Below are 21021 nucleotides of genomic sequence, written 5' to 3' on the forward strand. Positions count from 1 at the left end.
TTTACATATTGCCAAACAACAAGATGAGATAATTAACCACAGTAATCCTAATTCTGAATTACAAAATAATGTTAACCTTCCTTCTTTGTAGAAACTCGATTTTTAATTTCTAGAATTCAAAACGCTCTCTGAGAAACAGTTTTTATCTGCCTCAACATTTTGCAAATATGCACTCACAGAAGTTCAGAATTCGCAGAGTCCACCTTAAAGACGGTTGGTAACTTCAAGAAACATTGTGTGTTGAAATATCAAAATAATCCATTTTTATGATACAATATCACATACTAATATAATGTTGTAAATATTCAGTGCGTGTAATGGCTGAAATAATATTACAATTTATCTCTTTCAAGTCTGTAAATAGTACAACTACGATTCAAAAATAATAAACCAATACAACAATTAATACAGCTGAAACATACTTAAAAATGCTGCAATTTCGGAAATATATGTACTAGAGATATATATAGACTATTTATTTCAATAATGAGCGGAAAGTCAACACGGATGAAATTAATGTCTTAATACATAAATTGTAACTAAATAAATCATTTCTGTAAGTAAAAAAATACTCATACGTTACGTAAATGAAGTATATTCCTTCCACATATATGAAAGTAAATATGATACTGAATTATTAAAAGAATTTTTGAAGTTTGGACAAGGATATTTCAAATTTCATAGAAGGGTAAGCAGAAGATTTTGATAGATTGGAGTATCAACTGCGGTAAAGATTCTCTAGGCCCAAAGAACAATTCTGCCACTGTTCAGTTTTGAAGTGGGATCCTGTAACACGATTTAAGGTATGGTGGACACGAGTGATAAATCGCATCCTTCTCTCAATCAATCTGAATAGCTTGGTTGGGATCTCACTCAAAGCGTATTGTGAGTTCGAGAAAAATCCCTTTCCTTTGCCGAGGGTTGAAGGCGATTATTATGGCTCTTCTTAAATTACAGTGGAAGTAATCAAGTATTTCGGGCAGATATGACATGAAATATAATAAATTTGAGTCCGGTCTATCCTCAGTCGTCACATAGCCTACTTCAGGCAGGGTTAACGAAGAAGTCTGTTTTCCTCGCCTACAAGGGTAGAGAAGATGCACCAGAGCCTTTTTTTGCAATTTGCAATTTGCAACCTGCTTTTACGTCGCACGGACACAGATAGGTCTTACGGCGGTGATGGGATGGGAAATGGTTAGGAGTGAGAATAAAATGGCCGTGGTCTTAATTAAGGTACAGCCCCAGCATTTGCGTGGTGTGAGAATGGAAAACAGTGGGATCCGAACCTACTATCTCCCGAATGCAAAGTCACGGCTGAGTGACCCTAACCGCACGGCCACTTGCTCGGTATACCAGATACTAGAATTGGATTATATTGGAGGAAATTGTATGTAATAATAGTAAAGAACAGCGGTTTAAAATAAAATAAAGAAACAAAGAAGTAAATAAAGTTACATGGGGCTGAATGAAACAAAGCGAAAAGGTGAATAAAAGATGAAAGAGTTACGAAGAAAGTGCTGAATTAGCAGCCATTAAGAAAACTATTACGTAGTCAAGCACAAATACTGACGCGATGGTACAATTTATTCTTGACGAGAAAGAGAAAAGAGGAATTCTTTACGAACAAGGCAGATCAAAGTTCAGTTTGATTACACGGCAGGTCAATGAGTAATTTAATTAGAGGCTCGTGAGGGAGAATCTTTTATTCAACTTCTTAAGGTTTTGAGCTGAAAACATGAAGCTTCTCTGGCGATATGTTTCATTACATTGCCTTGCCAAAGAAAGAAAGAAATAAAGAAAGAAAAATAAAGAAATCTTTTGTGATGCGTTATAATTTATTTCTACCCTTGTGTTTGCAGAATCCTTAATTACCTGAAAAAGAATCTTGTGACTTTGGCATTTTTCGGAAGGATTATCATATTGGTTTCTTACTCGCTGATTTTTGTTCGATTCTTGACTCTACCAGATGAATTTTAATTCTAGAGGACTGAGAAGAACAGTCGATTAAATTCCTGCTCACAATCGTCGTAAAAGTAAAGTCTAAGTAAGAATCATGCTCACAAAAAAGTCCCAAATTCACAAATGGATAACATGGAGTTACTAATGTGGATAATTAGTAGTTCTCCGTATAACAGTTCTCGATCAGAACAAGAATGTATAATAACATTCAGCCAGTTCTATAACGATCGAAGATATTTGTTGTCTTAAAGCAAATCAAAGAGACACTTTGTCGTATCTCACATTTCTTCAGCATCTTCATCGCTCATGTGCAAGATGTTGTTCAACTCCTTCTTCACCTAGCCTTTCCCAAATTGAGGACCGTTTCTGCGCAACTCAACAACTAAAAAAGTAACATTTTCAGGAAACACATTTTATTCATTATCTTCCAAAATAATAATTATATATTAAACTGAAAATTCACTTATAACAGTGCATTAAAGCAAAAGTTATTACAATAAGGCACTTTTCAATATATTAACAACAGTAGAAAAATAGGGCTGAAAATTGTGGGTTTTCTCCAAAACTCAACATCTCCAGGAACAAACATTTAAAAAAAAATATTTTCAAAGGTCATATTTCACATATTATATAGAACTACACTCGAAAATTAGTAGATTGGCTTATTTGGATACTCAGCGTCATTATTATCCTCACTTCGCTCTGAGCAACCTTGCAACACTGCAGAATAGAGCAGGTTTGCCTCCTCGGAAGATGAATCGAAATACGTCATAAGTTTCTTAACATCCTCACTTTTATTAACATTGACTTGATTTGATGATTTGACAGGTAAATGTCTTGCCCATACTTCTGAAATTGGCTGTACCACTTTTCAACACCTCAGCAATAATAGGGTCACCAAAATAATGTTTGAACTTTGCATTTTGAATTTTGAATATTTGAATTTTTGTATTTCACATACAGTACGTTAAATCCCGTACTTCTATCATCTTGAAGGGTAACTTATGTTTTGGAATCTGTCTACTTGCTGATTTCATGTCATACACTTCCCATCTCTTCCCACGAATACGGCATCGCCCCTGCTGATTCAGTATTTTGTGATATTGAGATGGGACTGCTATAGTTTCAACTTTTCTCAGTTGTACCTCAACATTACCAAAATTGCCAAAATTAAAAAACGACATAACCTCGTAAATATAAATAAATTCCGGAAGTTTGATAAATTTTTATTCCCGTAGGTGTCGAGTTTTGCAAAATCTGCTAACATTTGAAGCTCTGTTACAGTGGTAGATGTTCAGCTTAGCTTAATTCTGATGAGTGCAATTAATTCCTCTCTTATTAAATTACTCGACATCATGTATAACTCATTTTCGGGAATTTTCTGGTTGTTGAGTTTTGCAAGAAACGGTCCTCTATTACTTGGGGTCGGCCCTGCTTGTATACCTGGCCTAGTTTTAAGGACAAATACCCCTCCCAAGTGGAGAGATGTATTCACTATTGCGTGTTTCAGTGTCAGTTGGTACAGTGAACGTACAGTGCGAATTAAGACGAACACAAATACCTTGTCCCAGAGTCAGGTGGAATTACAGTAAGCAGAAGCGGATAAAATCTCCGTCTGGTCCGGAAATTGAACCCAGGACCGTAGAAACTGAAGGCCATGACGCTGACCCTTCAACAAGAAGAGCTGCACTAAGATTTTTTTCTACCATCAAACGTAAAATGTCGAATGGAGTTGTCGAACGTCTTAACGCGCTTCGGCTATGGAGTCAAGCTCTGCATCCGGAGGACGCGTGGGTTCGAATCCCACCACTGGCTGTCCTGAGAATGGTTTCTGTGTTTTCCCATTTTCACTTCCAGGCAAATGCCGCGACAGTTCCTATTTATAGGCCGCAGCCGACTTCTTCCATCTCCTTACTCAATTTCATTCACCACCATTCATTTCATCTTCATTAGTTCCTCAGCTGAGGTTGGCATCAGGAAGGGCAGTCTACCGTAAAAAGGTACCCTATACATTTATCTCACCTCATCCAAGACCTCCTATTAAAAACGGGGCGAACAGGTAGACACACGCCTACATCAAACATAAACATTGCACCGTAAAGTGTTGTATTAGGAGATAATCATTATATCACTTTCTCATAATATTCAACATGAAAGGGTTAATTAGGATTCCTACCAGCCTACGGTATGATGTACGTCAATGAACGTTGTGGATGTAGGGTGGTGGTGAATGCATCCATTTATGATAGAATAATCTTCAAATATTGTATGCTATTTGATTTTATGGTAGACTAAAAAGCGTGCTGAAATAAACTTAAGGAATCCCATTTAAAACTTGGTCGTGGAAGGTAAGAGAAGTAGATAGAGACGGAATTGTTAGACTCCCTTTTTTAATGATTTAATGATAAGAGGTGTGGAATTAAATGAGGCTACACAACTAGTTGTATATAGAAGATCGTGGAGAATAGTCAGCTCACAGAGGTTTGCAGACTGAACGTAGAAAGTAATAATAGTCAAGAACGAAGGTGTAATCCATTTTAAGGAAGAAAAGCACAGTGGATTGCTTACAGAAATAATTTAGCCTTTAGATATTATTCTTGAATTCTAAGTTTTGTCTTCCATGAAAACTGACATAATGTATTCCCTAATACATGCAACCTCAAATATCCCATATACATTCTATCGATTGACATTGTTTAAGGGACTTCATTACTTATATACTTAGTCCATCCTGTTGTACCTCCTTCACTCTTCTCGCTTCCACTGCCACCTTCACATCTTCCTGCCAGATTCTCCTAGGTCTTCCACATAGCCTTACTCCGTGCAACCTGGCGTGGATAGCTACCTTCGCTACTATGCTATCTTCCATTTTTTGGATATGTCCAAACCATCACAGTTGGTTTTCTTCAACCAGCACGGGTGGGACTGCAAGTCTGGAACTTATGGACTCGTTTACGGGACTCACGGGACACAAGGTATTTTCTATCGTACCAATAATTTTATTACACGATTAATAGCCTTGTTGAAGCTAATGCAATGAGCTCGCAGTTACCATCAATGGTATTCTGTAAGGAAATAGTGCGATCCGGCCGTAACCATCCTTATATTTCATAGGTTTGTTCTCAGACCAAATCTGTCGTCCGGGAGTGATAGGTGGGTCGAATCTTCATATCTCATTCGTAAGTTAGAAGTACAGCGATGAATATTCCGAGAATTATTACTGATAAAAACGGGTGAGAACAATGGCAGGAGAGTACTTGGAATGAGGAGGTAAAAGCTAAGTTAGGAGTAAACTCGTTGGTTGAAGGTGTACGCTTAAAGTGGCTTCCGTGGTGGGGAAATGTGAGACGGGCAGAGGGAAATAGATTACCTAAGATAATAAAGGACTCGGTCAAGGAGGGTAAAAATAGTAGAGGAAGACCGAGGTGATGATGGTTAGACTCAGTTTTTAGCTTTTAATTATTAAGAGGTGTGGAAGTAAACTGAGTTTTCTTAAAATGCTTAGTAATTCACAGATATTTGTTGACTGAACGCTGAAAGGTTCAATGAAGGTTTAATGAAGATGTATATGTATATATGAATAGTGGTCTTGTTCTATGTAACTGAAGGATTTGTTTTCTTTTGTTTCAGGTGAGTTCCTTTGTTTCAAGCAGGGTGAATCTGGTGAGTTTAATTTACCTTTAGATTGTGTTATTGGTTGAGACAATGTTCACAGCATTGACAATAAATAAGGAGGCTGTAAAGAACATTAGACTTTTCCATTTCATTCTCATTAATTTCAAACTTATTTGATGGTTCTTTTCACTCAGTGGCAACTCCATCAGCTCAGCTGGGCTACTTGGAGGTCGCTTAATAGTTTCAAATGTGGTACTAGAAGATCTAGGGACAACCTGCAGATGTGGGGGATATTTATGAAATCGGACAGAACTTTGCGATTGTGGGGAAAAACAAACTACCACATACATGTATAATTGTCAACTATGCCCTGTCCAATGTACACTTCGAGACCTCGTTCAAGCGACCGAAGAGGGAATTGCTGTCGCTGATGATTGGATGGATTCAGTGTGACCGAAACAATTATATCTGTACATTGTCGTGTATTTGAAAATCCACAGCCTATTTTCAGTCATTCGACCGGGTCAGGAACGGAATGAATGAAGCCCCCATCTTGTGGTGGGAATAGGAATAGTGCTGGCTGCCGCAGCCTGTCGCACTCCTCTGGGGCAATGAGTAAAGACTGACAGATGAAATGATATTGGAGAGTGTTGCTGCAATGAAAGATGACAGGGAAAATCGCAGTATCCGGAGAAAAACCTGTTCCGCCTCCGCTTTGTCCAGCACGAATCCCAGATGGAGTGACCGGGATTTGAACCACGGAACTCAGCGGTGAGATACCGTATCGCTACCACTATAGTTTATGTATATTTGTAGTGTTCATATTGTATCAACGCCCTGACGCTTATTAGTAATAATTCTCAACGGCATAGACAAGAGTGAAGATTCCATATCAGTCTATTTGTTCTGGTGGCGTCTCCTCGCGGACGGTCGAGAACCGTTATGGAGTAATTATTCTTATTATCAGCCGCGTGTTCTTCACGTTAGACTTAGTTCCCACCTCTCCATGGCCGGTAATACATTGCTCAACTCCAAGCTAGGAAACGAGACGCCGGCTGCCAACCGAGTCGCGGAGTACATCGCTTTAAATATTTTGTGCTTCCATCGAGTTAGGAGAGCTCCTAAATATTTCCCCTCCTGGAGACGTCAGTTCTTGTGGCTCTGGCCTTGTTTTGCGACCGGACGCCTTTTAAGACGCCGAACCTATGTGTTCACTACTTTGTGTTCGTGTAGTGGTCGGTAGCGTGGTGTGTGTTATATGTAGTTGAAGAGATACGCATAAAGACCAACACAATTACCCATCCCAGAGCCGAAGAAATTAACCATACTCAGTTATAATCCCAAACTTGACAGGGAATCGAACCCAGGATCCTCTGAACCGAAGATTCAGACAAAGATTATCCAAGCAAGAAACCAAATTTCTTCGCATCCTGAAATATAGTGTGGATATCTGATATCTTTCTTCAGTTTTTGGTCAGTCCATTACGACATGTTCGCAGTCCCAGAAACAAATTCAGCAGATGAATTGTTAAAATGAATCTTGCAGAAAGTTTCTCAGCCAAGAAATCGAACCTATTTAAGATTCACATACATACGTGATTTTAACCCAGGGTCTATTAACTGAAGATTCATATCTGGGAATGACAGTCAAAAGTGGAATTATAATCCTTTTTTTGGTAGTGGATTTACGTCGCACCGACACAGATAGGTCTTATGGCGACTATGGGATAGGAAAGGGCTAGGAGTTGGAAGGAAGCGGCCGTGGCTTTAATTAAGGTACAGCCCCAGCATTTTCCTGATGTGAAAATGGGAAACCACGGAAAACCATCTTCAAGGCTGCCGCCAGTGGGATTCGAACCCACTATCTCCCGGATGCAAGCTCACAGCCGCGCCCCCCTAACCGCACGGCCAGCTCGCCCGATGAATTATCTACTGTATATCCACTACGCCAATGTGGGCGGGCATTAGGAGTCGGCATAATTTATCTAGTAGGCCTACGTTTTCTTATATCTAGAGTAATACTTTTGTATGCTTTGTATAATGACATTTATAAGTTATTTGCTTTATTTTTCGGTCATTTAGTCAACCAGTCCCCTAAAGTTAATGTGAGACGAACATTTCTACAGACTGGTGAATTTATTTTCATTTTAACTCTAAAATACGCAACATTGTATATCGCCCTTTGGGAAGAGAGGGCCACAGGAGCAAAAATAACACTTCTAAGATAATTTCGATGTAGGAATGTAAAAATATGTAAATATATAAAAACTCAAAACTGAATTTTTCAGACCTTTAAGTTACGGATTTTGCTTTGCAATTATCTCAGAAGTTTCATTTTCGCACTTGTGGCCCTCTTCTTCCCAAGGTGCGATATGAGCAAATGTAAAACATATAAATAGTAAACAATTAAGCAAGAATAAAACTTTTAAAATCCATTATTAAACAATGGATCAAATAACAATACTACTAATAATAACATAACATCACATAAGTAATAGGGTTAGTAAAGGGGGAAGTAACCAAAAACTTATATTGTTTATTCGAGGGAACATGGTATAATATATTCTGGAATTTACTCTTGTTCAAGAGGATATAGTTGTGAATTTATTTTATTATTACTTCATTGATTACCATTGAATATTTTAGTATTAAAGGGAGATTTATGTATATTATGGTTGTGTTTAAATAGTTTAATATAAAATGTTGGTTTGTGATTCCAATGATGTAGGTAACAACTTTAAACCATTTTATGATCATTCTCCTAGACGAGCATTGTTATTTCTGATTTCCTGTTCGTGCATTTATTTTTAACTTGTAGATGGAATCGCTATGTACCACTAGTGTTACAATAATGAAGAGTTTTTTCATACCGTACATCTCTGGATTGTTTACCTTCGCTGTCATGACGATATTATTATAGTTGAATTTGGCCGATTGTTGAATAATCTCGAGTGCTGTTATTATCTGTCATCATATATGTGTCTGTTTTTAAGTACTGACCATTCTTTTCCATGTTAAAATTTCTGCATTGACATAGCCATACTTAAGCAATGGTTCGTACTAAACAGAACATTCATGAGCATGGACAATGCTTGAGACTGAAGTAGTAGAACATGGCTTCCTTTAAAATCCAAGTCGAAGGAACTTTGAAATTAAAAGTAACGTCGATTTTATTTGAATTCCACTTAAAATTTGAGGTCTTGTGGCCGACTATAAGATTTCAAAAAGACATAAAATCGCACTAAGATTGGTTTTCGACAACGATCGGATAGGGCAGAGCTAGGTCTGAGACAGCCCTACCATTTGTCTGGTCTGAAAATGGGAAAACACGGGAAACCATCTTCAGGTTTGTCAACCGTGGCGTTTGAAGCCAGTATCTCCCGAATATAATGTAACAGCCTATGTGACCGCTTGATTTTTCAGTCCATATCTCTCAGAGCATCTCATTATTTTCAGCCAAAAGACTCAAATAATTGATCCGATCTATTTTCCTCAAATCTATAGATATCCCAGTGAGAACCTATGGCCGTATCAGACACCTCCGACAATTACCTTGAAAATGAATCTGAAGTTGAAAGTTGACTGGCATCGTCACTTGCTTCTCACTTGGGTGAGCGCAGTTCGATTTTCAGCCAGTTTATATATGATTTTTGGAATATGTCACATTTCTATGGTTTGGAATCCATGCGCAACTTGGAGATTACCTTACCGAAGAATATTTTTTATTTCCAAGTCAACTTTATCTCTTTAGTAGCATCATCTGATCGAGAAATAGCCGATCAAAGATATTAACCTTAAATTCTCGCCAGAAGTGGAAACTGGGAGAGGCCCTACTGTACCAGATTACAGTAACATTTTATCCGAAGTACTAGCATTTTCCACTAAATCACATAATATCAATGCCAGTTCTAAGTACAAGTATATATTGCAGTTAAATTTGTCAGAACGAACGTTCGACATATCAGCGCTACATCCATGAAGTTCCAGGCACTGTTATCATATTATTTCAGCTGTTGTTAAACAAGCATTACATCCGTATCACATCGGTTTAACGATGATACATGATGCGCTAATTGAGTTTCTTCTCACGCACTAAATCATTTGCTTTGGAAAGTAAATACTCGAAGCGCAAATTCTCTGTTTGTAACGAGTTTAACTAACGCTGGAGAGTCGGATGAGGAATAGCACACACTGCTTAACTTTCCCAGGCCCTGCTCTAACCAACATGCAAATTCAGCGAGCAGTTTGTTTTCAGAGTGAAGGTTATTGCAATTGGAAATAAATCTCTTACAGAATAATGATCAAGTTCAGTTGATGGGTTTGAACTCGTGGAAACTAAACTATCTGTTAATTTCACCATCATAGTCATCTCTGTTTGTGGACGTGACGTGTGCTGCACGAGTTTATATATTTGGCCTTCTTCAAGTAAATTTTGGATTACTTAAAACTGTATTAATATTTTTTGTCAAAATTTGTGGGACACAACGCCAGGAGATTTTAAGAGATAATTAGGCAGCCAAGTGTTGACGTTCAGTTCAGTACTGGTATTCGAACCCAAGTACCTGCGTAGAGGTACCACGTGCAGAAATCAACTTCATCCAACTGACAGTGCAGCAAAATTGAGAACAAGGAACAACATTCTTCACAAACTTGCTGGCTCTACATAGGGAGCCTCTGCTTTGCATCTCACATATTGGGCTGGTTTATTCAGCAGCTGAATACTGTTTTACAGCATGGATGAATCGCTCACATGTTTGAAAGACTGATGTTGTCCTGAATGAAACGATGCGGAATATCACTGGCCCAGTAAAATCTACCCCTCCTTTCTGGCTGCCTGTACTCAGTCATATTCAACACCCTCGACCAGGCAAGGTCACGAGCAGACTGACAGCTCTGCGTGCACGTGAAACAGCTGTTATGAGCGCTAGTCCAAAACGTTATGAGATATCGCAAGCCTGGAGGGGTGTACGTTACACGTAAATAACTTCTTACTTACTTTTCTAGTTAGCCAGTTAGTAGAGCCAGCAAGTTTGTGAAGAATGTTGTTCCTTGTTCTCAATTTTGCTGCACTGTCAGTTGGATGAAGTTGATTACTGCACGTGGTGCCTCTACACAGGTACTTGGATTCGAATACCAGTACTGAACTGAACATCAACACTTGGCTGCCTGATTATCTGAAGGTAACGCCTTCACTATTGCCAGGAGTTTCGGCAGTTTGGGGAAGGAGTGATGGTATCGGGAGGAGGGTAATTTGATGTATGTAATTAGGAGGTGTGTGTGGATAGTATTTAATTATCGGGGATGTCTGTAAGGATTAAATATTCAGAGGAGAGTGCAATGGTTGACAAGTTTTAGAAGAGAGGGCTAGAATTAAATTGAAGAGTTAGAATGTGTAATGTGGCGGTTATATTGCATAATGAGATGGTGAGGAGTCTGAGGAGTTCAAGTTGCGGAGGTGGTTGATAGAAGAAATTAGGTGGGGGTAGGGGTGGACGGACGGGTTGAATAGGTTGAAAAGGAGGACTGGCTGGCCGGGGGCGACGAAAGGGAGTGTTGGAAGTATGGCGAAAAGGTTGGAGAGTTGCGGTGGTGGTGGTGGGGGGGGGGGGGGGGAGAACGAGAGGGCTCCACTTTGAAGCGATGTCGAAAGATGTAGGCACCAGTGTTGTGTTGTTCCACATCATCGGCGGTGGAAAGGTGTATTCGGACCCTAAGAGTAGGGCCAGAGACGTTGTAAATCCTGAACGCATGACGAGCGGGGATGCCTGCTGCCTGGAGTTCTTGGAGAATGTCTCGTTCCGATATGGTAGGTTGCACGCCGCGGATGACACAGCTTGACATAGTGTGGAGAGGTTGTGGTTACGACGGTGGCAATGATATTGCGGCGGCTCCTGCGGTGTCGTCTAGTGGTGACGGGGCGGTGGAGTCTAGGATGTTGTCGGGGATTTGCTGTCTAGGATGTTGTCGGGGATTTTCTAGGGATAAGGTTGTGCAGAAGTCAGGGTAGAAAAGAGGGAGGATATCATTACAGACGAAGGATGGCATGACGTGACGGTAGTAACAGGAATATGGTGGAGGGTAGTGGCTGACATCGTAGTTGTCGTGGTGGTAGTAGTGTGAGGTGTGTGATGAGGGGGATGTTTGTTGTAGCAGTGGCCTGGGTTGAGGCGCGTTGACGACGGGCAATGGGGTGGGATCTGCTCTAAGATGGGCTAAGATGGGCTGGCTAGTAGGCTCCACTAGGTAGTATCGGTCGTGAATAGTCACTCCGGTGTCGAGGAGGCGCTTCCAGTCGTCCAACGTAGGTAGATAAAGAAGAACCTGCGATGATGATGATGATGAAGTTGAGGCGTCCAACATCCAGTAGGCATCGTGGACTGGGAAGCCAGCGGTGCGGAGGGCGCAGCAAATGTCATCTTCGGATATGGCAGGATGAACATCAGTGATGCCGCATGAGATCTGTGTATCGTATAAAAGGAGCTGTCGTGAGAGAGGGCGTCAGATGCGCTTGCAATCGTGGCATGTTGACATTACCAGAAAAGGCACTGTTAACGAAGCTTTAGTACTTCATTTTGGTGTCAATGAAACCCACGTCATGCCAATCATGTGTGTCAATTATCACCTCTCTATTTCCAATATTCTATGAAGTATTGCCTCGTCAAAAGTTAACGGACATGTGGGTGACCTGTATATTCATTTATATAAGGACATCATAAATATCATTATAATAATTATTTGGGGATATTAGGTCGTGTAATAATAAATAAATACCAGCTGACGCGTTTCAATCCTGCGACCAGGATCGTCTTCAGAGCAACAACAAAGCAAAATGGTTACGGTCTCTCCATAGTAAACAGACTCAAGATAGAGAGACCCTGTTAGAAATGTAGTTCATTCCAGGGACTCCAGAGTCACGGAGGAAGATGTTGACGAGTTAACTATGGAGGGTAGCCATGATCTACTCAGTATATAGCCGTCACCTTTGTCACCCTGGAATGAACTACATTTCTAACAGGGTCACTCTATCTTGAGTCTGTTTACTATGGAGAGACCGTAGCCATTTTGCTTTGTTGTTGCTCTGAAGACGATCCTGGTCGCAGAATTGAAACGCGTCAGCTGGTATTTATTTATTATTACACGACCTAATATCCCCAAATAATTATTATAATGTAATTTAGTGGTCGTGAAAGTCTACGTATTAAGAACATCATAAATATGTTCAACATGGCGTATGCATAAAATGAGCAAAACACTTGTGATCGTGTGCCAGAAAAATAAATAATGACTATACAAATTTTCATACATAATGAAGTACAAAATAGAGCATTATTCTATGAATAATCAGTTTTGAATCAGAGTATGTCGAATACTATCCCGCTACCATATCGCTTCTGTACCAAAACGTAATAATATTATTATTGGCTTTACGTTCCACTAACTACTTTTTCTGTTTTCGGAGACGACGAGGTGCTGGAATTTAGTCCCGTAGATTTATTTTACGTGCCAGAAAATCTACCTACCTATCTACAGGCTGACGTATTTGAACAATTTTTAAATACTACCGGACTGAGCCAGAATCGAATCTGCCATGTTGGAGTCAGAAGGCCAGCGCCTTAACTTTCTGAGCCACTCAACCCGGCGGTCATTCTAGAATTCACTCTCCTTGGTTTTCCACCATAGCTCCAGGCGAATGACACTGTAAAAGCTAAACTTAAAACTCACGACAGTAATGGAGATGCACCATTTGAACGAACGAAGTTTCAGTCCCGCCTTGCACGGGTTTTTCTCCCTAATACCCCCACCTGTTATCAAAATTTTAAGTTATTAACCAGGACCACAAGCGCTCTGTTTTGAAGAGAACACAATGGTTTTGTGTCGGCCTGAGTAGCTCAAACGGCAGAGCGCTGGCCTTCTGAGCCTACGTTGGAATGTTCGATCTTGCCTCAGTGCGGTAGTATTTGAAGTTGTTCAAATGCACCAATCTCGTGTCAATAGCGAGGCATATGCTGGAAAAGTCACAATCGCATCCGACCAAGACATGAAGTATTTGCTCACAACGAACACAAATGGGGCTAGCAATCAAACCCAAGAGCCCATGGGCCGATGACCTTAGATGTTAGGCCCCTTTAAACAACAAGCATCATCATCATCATCAATCAAACCCAACCTGTAATTGTGGAGCACCGTACTGAAACATACGGCACATCATCGATGAGTGCAATCTGAGAGCCTATACGAGTGATCTCATGGACTTCTTCAGTGCTGCACCATCGAGTCTTGAGTGGATAGCTAGACTGGACGCCCGGCTCCTACCTTATTTTGTTTTGTGCCATTCCATTAATATGTATTTTATTACGTGTATGTATCGTTCGTCTGTAGTTACAACACACTTTTCTTCCTTGTATAATGCCATACGCTAAATGAATTAAGTGATTAATTAATTAGTCCGCCTCTGTGGTGTAGTGGTTAACGTGATAAGCAGTCACTCACGCAGACCCCGGATCGATTCCCTGCTCGGCCACAAAATTTGAAAAGTCGTACGAGGAGTGGAACGGGGTTCTCTCAGCCTCGGGAGGTCAACTGAGTAGAGGGGTTTCGATACCCACCTCAGCCATCCTCGAAGTGATTTTCCGAGGTTCCCTACTTCTTCTCCAGGCAGATGCCGGGATGGTACCTAACTCCAGTGCTGGATTAAGGAGTTTGGAGGCCCTGGGCTATTTAAAAATGTGGGGCCCCTTCTTCGTAACAACACGTAAGACTAGCATACTGAAGTCGTTAAAGAACTACTTCCACTTAAATTGATGAATAGGGAAGTGTTGAAATAGACTGTAATTTTTCTCCATTTTTCATGTTAATATTTCATAATGCCAAAACATATTTTACATTTGTCTCATCATCACTATCAAATCGACATACAAAACAGAACTTACCTTTTTTGGCACCACTTAAGATATTTTCTATCCATTTTACAAGAACATTACAGTTGTAACTTAGGAATGGTTCAATAATCAGAGGTGAACTGGAAGTTCTCTTCCTGATGCAAAGATATTGCACCGTTCCCGCGTCCAGGTGAGGATACATGAAAGCCAGACTAGCTCTTGATAAATGATTCTATCTGATTAATGTAGCTGGGTTGTGGGTTCCGCTTGAGAAAGTACGCCGATGGCCTATGGTAAATCTCAACCTACGCAGAAGGACGTCTCCAACACGTTATCAGTCGGATACCATACTTGCGTGTCGCCAAAATTAATCGCAAATATTAGGTCAATACGATATTTCAACTAACTCGCATGTGTGACCAACGAAAATCGCAAATACAAATGAGTTACTACAGTCTCACACCTAGTTCTTATACTAAGTAGGCATTAAAAGAATTATAGAGTTTTACTACTCAACCTTTATTGACTATTCAGTCCAAATATTAAGGAAATGTTACCTAAGATATCGTTAAAAATGCCTCACATAACGTAGATAGCTTCTCAATGTTATAAATATCTCAATCAGTTACAGTTAAGTTGAAATAAATAAAAATAAGTTTGGAAAAACTCGTAATAAATAGCTGAAATCTAGGCCATAATTATCGATTCATTAATACCTGGCCTGTTGAAAATCTAAGTCATATATAAATAATGTTCGAAGAATCAATTGAAAAATTAAAACATATTAATCAAATAAAACATACTAAATAGAGTTGTAAGAATTAGATGCATCCAATTGGTTAAAAATAAAAATAAAATTACACTCCTTACTACTATATACATCATTTCAGATTATAGTTTTAAAACAGAATGTAGAACGCAGTGAAAATAGCCAAATAAATAATTCATTAAGATCTGGAATCTCTTCTCTCTGAGCTGAATTGCTCCTCAAATCACTTAAAGTTCTGTCATTTAACCTTTAACTCAAATATGACTATTGAAACGAATGTCACTTTGTGCTAAACCTAATATCTGTGTCCATACACAGTAGAAAATCATATGGGAAAGCAATGTCTGTTTTCTGAGGACTTCAGTTAACTAATATGCTTGAAAGTTCACTTTGTTTTTCATGTTTCATAAGATCTGATCTCCATATAAGCAAATTCAGGTCCGCTCTAAGTCGTGATTGATTTCAACTTAATACTATCATATGGCTTATGTGGTTAATTCACGTAATTATTATCTTAATCCATGGTTAAAATTAAATTTAAGTGCGTGTCTGGCTGAATGTAGCATTGCCAAGTGTATTTAATTAACTTTCTAACAAATTATACCACAAGTGGAAAAACTGGCATGTTAGAAGACTCTACCTTCATCTAAAAATCCGTACATGAATGACTAAGTCACCAGTGATGTGTCAACATACTCACATAAAAATCAGGAATTAGGTTACCATGTGTGAGAGTACTTGAAAATGGTCATAAATAACTCAGTGAAGGCCTAAATATTATCGTTATTAGCCTCTTGGCTTATCTGATGATCCTACATACTCAAACAACACTGTGTTTATGGCATTGAGATCGTATCCTAACCTATTTTGTGTATCTGGGAATAAAAACAGCAATTGAAAGCAGTACGTCTCAATATATATCCTAGAATGCATAATTTGCACGTACAATCATCTCACAGAAGACTACTATGACCAACCTCTCAAATAAAAATAAATATCACCATCACAACTTAACATCCGCTTATATTATTACCTCATTCACTATTTATCATTCCAAATATCCCGTAATATCCATATCAATGCATTTCAAGCCTCCATTTCATTAAATACGATGCATATGTGCCATAACCTTCACATATAAAAACATTATCCTTACCGTCATAGTGTCAAAGAAAAGTGTATCACAATACTAAGCTGTACTACTATATTTCGTCGTAAACATTCCCTAAATACGATCTCTTAGCTTGCTATTCCGATAAAGCCATCACACATGTATATTGACATTCATATTACACTTTAAAACTTCACTGATAACGATTAAAAACATCTATTACTTTCTCTCACACCACATTGATAAATTTGCGAACGGCTTTCACTGGTATATTACGCCTACATATGGGATTGACAGTAACATCAGATGAATACCTACATCCATGTAATTACACTTCAATATTATATACGCACGCACAATGTTACAAAACATATCAACACATAGCCAAAAATAACGGTTTCTACTTACGAAAAACGACTCATAGGGGACTTAACTTTGCTTATTGGACCCTGTTTGCCATCTCGCTGTTGGTCATCGGGAATGGTAGGCCTCGCTCCATGGTTCTGCTTTAGATAATCGGGTCCATCTCGTCTTCTCAGCTGACTTTCAATCCTCCTAGGTCATCAACCTCGTAAAGCGCCACCATAGTCAGAGTAGTCTCTGCCTTGATCTTTTACAACATCATAGTGGTCTCTGGTACGTTAGGAACAGAATAATACAATGTATTAGTTAATGTTGTCATCTTGCAATTTATCTTCGTTTCGTAATGCCTATGATATCAGAATAAAATGTGCTCTGGGACGATTAGTTTCGATATAGTAGTTCTAATTGTGCTACTATTTGTAAAAACTCTCTCGCTTGCCGAGAGAATGCGATTTATCCGTGCTTATTAGAAATGCACTTGACAACTAGTTGGACTCTGCTGTTTACGATGTGCAGTATCAGACAAATATAAAACTTCTAAGTCTAGCCGTGACGTATTCGTTGCACCAGACTTGCTAACTCCTTTTTGCTGGTCTTTAAATTTCGCGCAGTTATTCAATCTATGAAGTTGACGTTGAGCGGGCTGCCGCGGATTTTATTCTCCGTCAATATTTGATCTTAAAATCAGATAAGCTGGTTTCCTTCTTTGCTCGACTCCGTCTTACTTGCCGTAGTGCTGAATTGTGAAGAATGTTCTAATGGAAGTCTCTTTTTTCTTAATAATTGGTTTAAATAATCCGCTTCTGTCATTCTTTTCTCACAGCCTTCTAAGTATGGTTCTTTCGGTGACTACCGGTTGAAAGGATTATCATTCCGGTTCGTACCGATGTTAGTTGCTTTCACATTGACCTTTTAATGGCTTGAACGCCATTTTTGTTCCTATTGATGCAAATATAGAACAGTGAAATGGCACAATATAGTATAGCATGCGCATTTTACCGTGCTTCCCCTGTCCCCTCCTGCTCACTTCCTAGACCTCTTCGGCCCTTCCCCCTCTGCCCGTACTCGCAAGCTGCCAGATTTAAATTTTCTTCAAAATTAAACATTACAATAATTACAGTGCGTAAGTAGCGAGGATTCGTGGCTCCGGACGGTAATTAATTCCAGCAGTGATGAAATACTAACGCGGACAGCTGATAAGAAGGAAGGATGAGTGCGTGTTCGATATTTTGCGAGAGTAAATATTCATATACATGCACGGAGATGGAGCAGCACGCCTTTTTATACAATTCTAGGTTCGGCCAAGAGCCGGGGCCCCTTGGCTCGCGGGGCCCGGGGCTGCAGTCCCTTTAGCCCCCCCGTTAATCCGGCCCTGCCTAACTCTAATCAACGGCCGCTACCTTCCCTCTTCCTTGCCTATCCATCATAAAGCCCCTGTTGTGCATAGCAGGTGAAGCCACCTGGGCGAGGTACAGGTCGTCCTCCACAGTCGTATTCCCGACCAAACGTCTCACACTCCAGGGCACTGCTCACTAGGCGGTAGAGGTGAGATCCCTCGCTGAGTTCGGGGAAAAATCCCTAGTTAAACGGATAATGAAACGAAATTAATTATTTAAATAATAAGAAGAAATGCTTAAAAGGTCCATGCGCTACAGCTCTATTGGGTCTCGACTTACAGATAGCTCCTCACATAGGCTGAATGAGCTTTCAACCACCACTCAGATCCAGGTAAAAATCTCTGACGTGGCTAGGAATCGAACTTGAGGTCTCTAGCTATGGAGAAAGCTCTCTAATCTTAGGCCGCTGTGCCGGGAATAATAATAATAACAGAAGACATGTAATCCTACTTCATGATTCTCAAAGTAGTTTATTACCCATCCCTGTTGCATTCTCTGTTGAAAATTAGTGGATTCAGCAAAAGAAGCTCTGTATGCGAGATGATGATGACAATAATAGATAATCTCTCTCGGGAACTCAGAGATTAGCCCTGAAAATAATATGAAGGAAGAAAATGCGATAATAAAAGATCTCTCATTAAAATAAAAGGAGGCTTTCAGAAGACCTTGTTACCATCCTTTACCAGTCCTTGTACACATGAAATCAAATGGAGAGGAAGGTATTCATAGTTGGAAGATGACGGCACTTGTCGAAATAAGTCGTAATTTATTCTGAAGGAGCTCCAACTCGTCGAAGTGAGTAGCGGAGTGAATTTTTCAGGTCACTGATTTAAAGACGAGTCTTACGAGGATTTTCTTGTTCTTTTATCTGGTATTAAGACTGGGATCTTTCTAGCAGAGTCCCAGAATTCTGAACCTTTTATTTATGATACAATTGATACAATTGGCAATACTTCACTACGACCTGTGCTACATTAACGTACTTACTGTATGTTCACGAGGTGTAAACGGCTTCCTAGTCATGTTATGCCACTCCTTCCCTGCGCTTGTGCCTCTTCTGAAATTATAGAACGAGTTAATGGACCCTTGATCTTTTCCTCACCGAGCAAGTGGCCGTGCGGTTAGTGCCGCGCAGCTGCGAGCTAGCATTGCGGAGAGAGTGGATTCGAACCTCACTGTCGGCAGTCCTGAAGACGGTTTTCCGTTGTTTCCCATTTTCACACCAGGTAAATGCTGGGTCTGTACCTTAATTAAGGCTACGGCCGCTTCCTTCCCACTCCTTGCCCTTTCCTATCCCATCACTCTCAGAAAATCGGACTTCCTAATTCTATTTTTTTGTTACTTGGTTAACGATTTGTTGTTCTCAAAATAATGTTGTTTTCTGTTTGTTTTTTCGTTTACCCTACGGGATTAGTTTTCCTCCGGACTCTACGAGGGATCCCACCCTTACCGCCTCAAAGGCAGTGTCATGGAGCGTGGAGACATTTGGTCGGGGATACAACTGGGAAGGAGGACCAATACTTCGCCCAGGCTACTTCACCTGTTAGTGGGTAATAGGAAGACTGGAAGGGATAGGCAAGGAAGATGGAAGGAAGCCCTCTTAGTATTAAATTAGGTACCATCCCGGTATTTGTCTGGAGAAGAAGTGGGAAACCATGGAAAACTACTTCGAGGATGGCTGAGGTGGGAATCAAACTCCCTCTACTCAGTTGACTTTTTGAGGCTGAGAGGACACCGTTCCAGTCCTCTCCAAATTTCGTTGCAGAGCGCGCAATCGTACCCAGGCTACCGGGGAGTAGCAGCTAACCACACTAACTTCTACACCACTGATTCGTGTCTTTTTCATAACATACATTCACAGGTTATTTATCTAATTTCTAAAATATTTCAAATAGAGTCTAGTTCCATGCTTTTGTTTCCAGTGGACCCAGATTCGATTTCCGGCTGGATCTGGGATTTTAACTTCCATTGGTTAATTTCTCTAGCTCGGGGATGAGTATGTATGCCGTTTTCAACATCAGAATTTATCCTTGGTAGGGCTCCATCATCACAGCCCAGCAAGCCACCTAAGGGCTTCGACTCGAAAGATCTGTGTCAGGACTCTCCGGTGACCACGCGCCAAATAATAATAATAATAATAATAATAATAATAATAATAATAATAATAATAATAATAATAATAATAATAATAATAATAATATAGTTAATTTATTACGCTCTGTATACATATAAACATACGGTACAAGCAGGCTGCTTTTCTAAGTCCACTCACTCCGGTGGTATTTGAAAGTGCTAAAATACGTCGACTCATGTGGGTAAATGTACCAGCTCGTAAAAGAATTCCTTCGGGACACCATTCTGGCAAAACCGCACCTCCAAAAATCGTAAAAGTAGTTATTATTATTATTATTATTATTATTATTATTATTATTATTATTATTATTATTATTATTATTATTATTATTATTATTATTGTATGTAAAAGTAAAGTACGATTTTGAGAAATTAACTCATTTGCGTAGGGGAACGTTTGGTAATTTTATTGTTCATGGTTGGCTACACTGGGCTTTGATAATACAAACGGCACAGTGTTTTATAAGGAAGGTTTTAGTAAACCTATAGGACGTAGCTGACATTGGAGCAGGCATTAGCTCGATGCTAGTTCCAAGAGCTTTCCGTAGCTCTGCAGTGTCCTCGCTTATTGGTTCTTCATGTAAAAGCCTAAGTAGTTATGCTAATGTTATTCGTTTCCCCAACAACATCCTCTCAAGGCCCACTTTGAACACGCCCATGTTGCTTGAGTTAACCTGGAGACATGCAAAACCATGGAATAATAGCCCTGTGAAGGGTCCCTCTTTACGACACTTCATCCCCAGCACTTGGAGTTAAACCCGCAAAGTCTACTAAACGTTTTTATTGTTTTAACCT

The sequence above is a fragment of the Anabrus simplex genome, chromosome 1 (assembly GCF_040414725.1).
Source record: "Anabrus simplex isolate iqAnaSimp1 chromosome 1, ASM4041472v1, whole genome shotgun sequence".
Taxonomy (NCBI): Eukaryota; Metazoa; Arthropoda; class Insecta; order Orthoptera; family Tettigoniidae; genus Anabrus; species Anabrus simplex.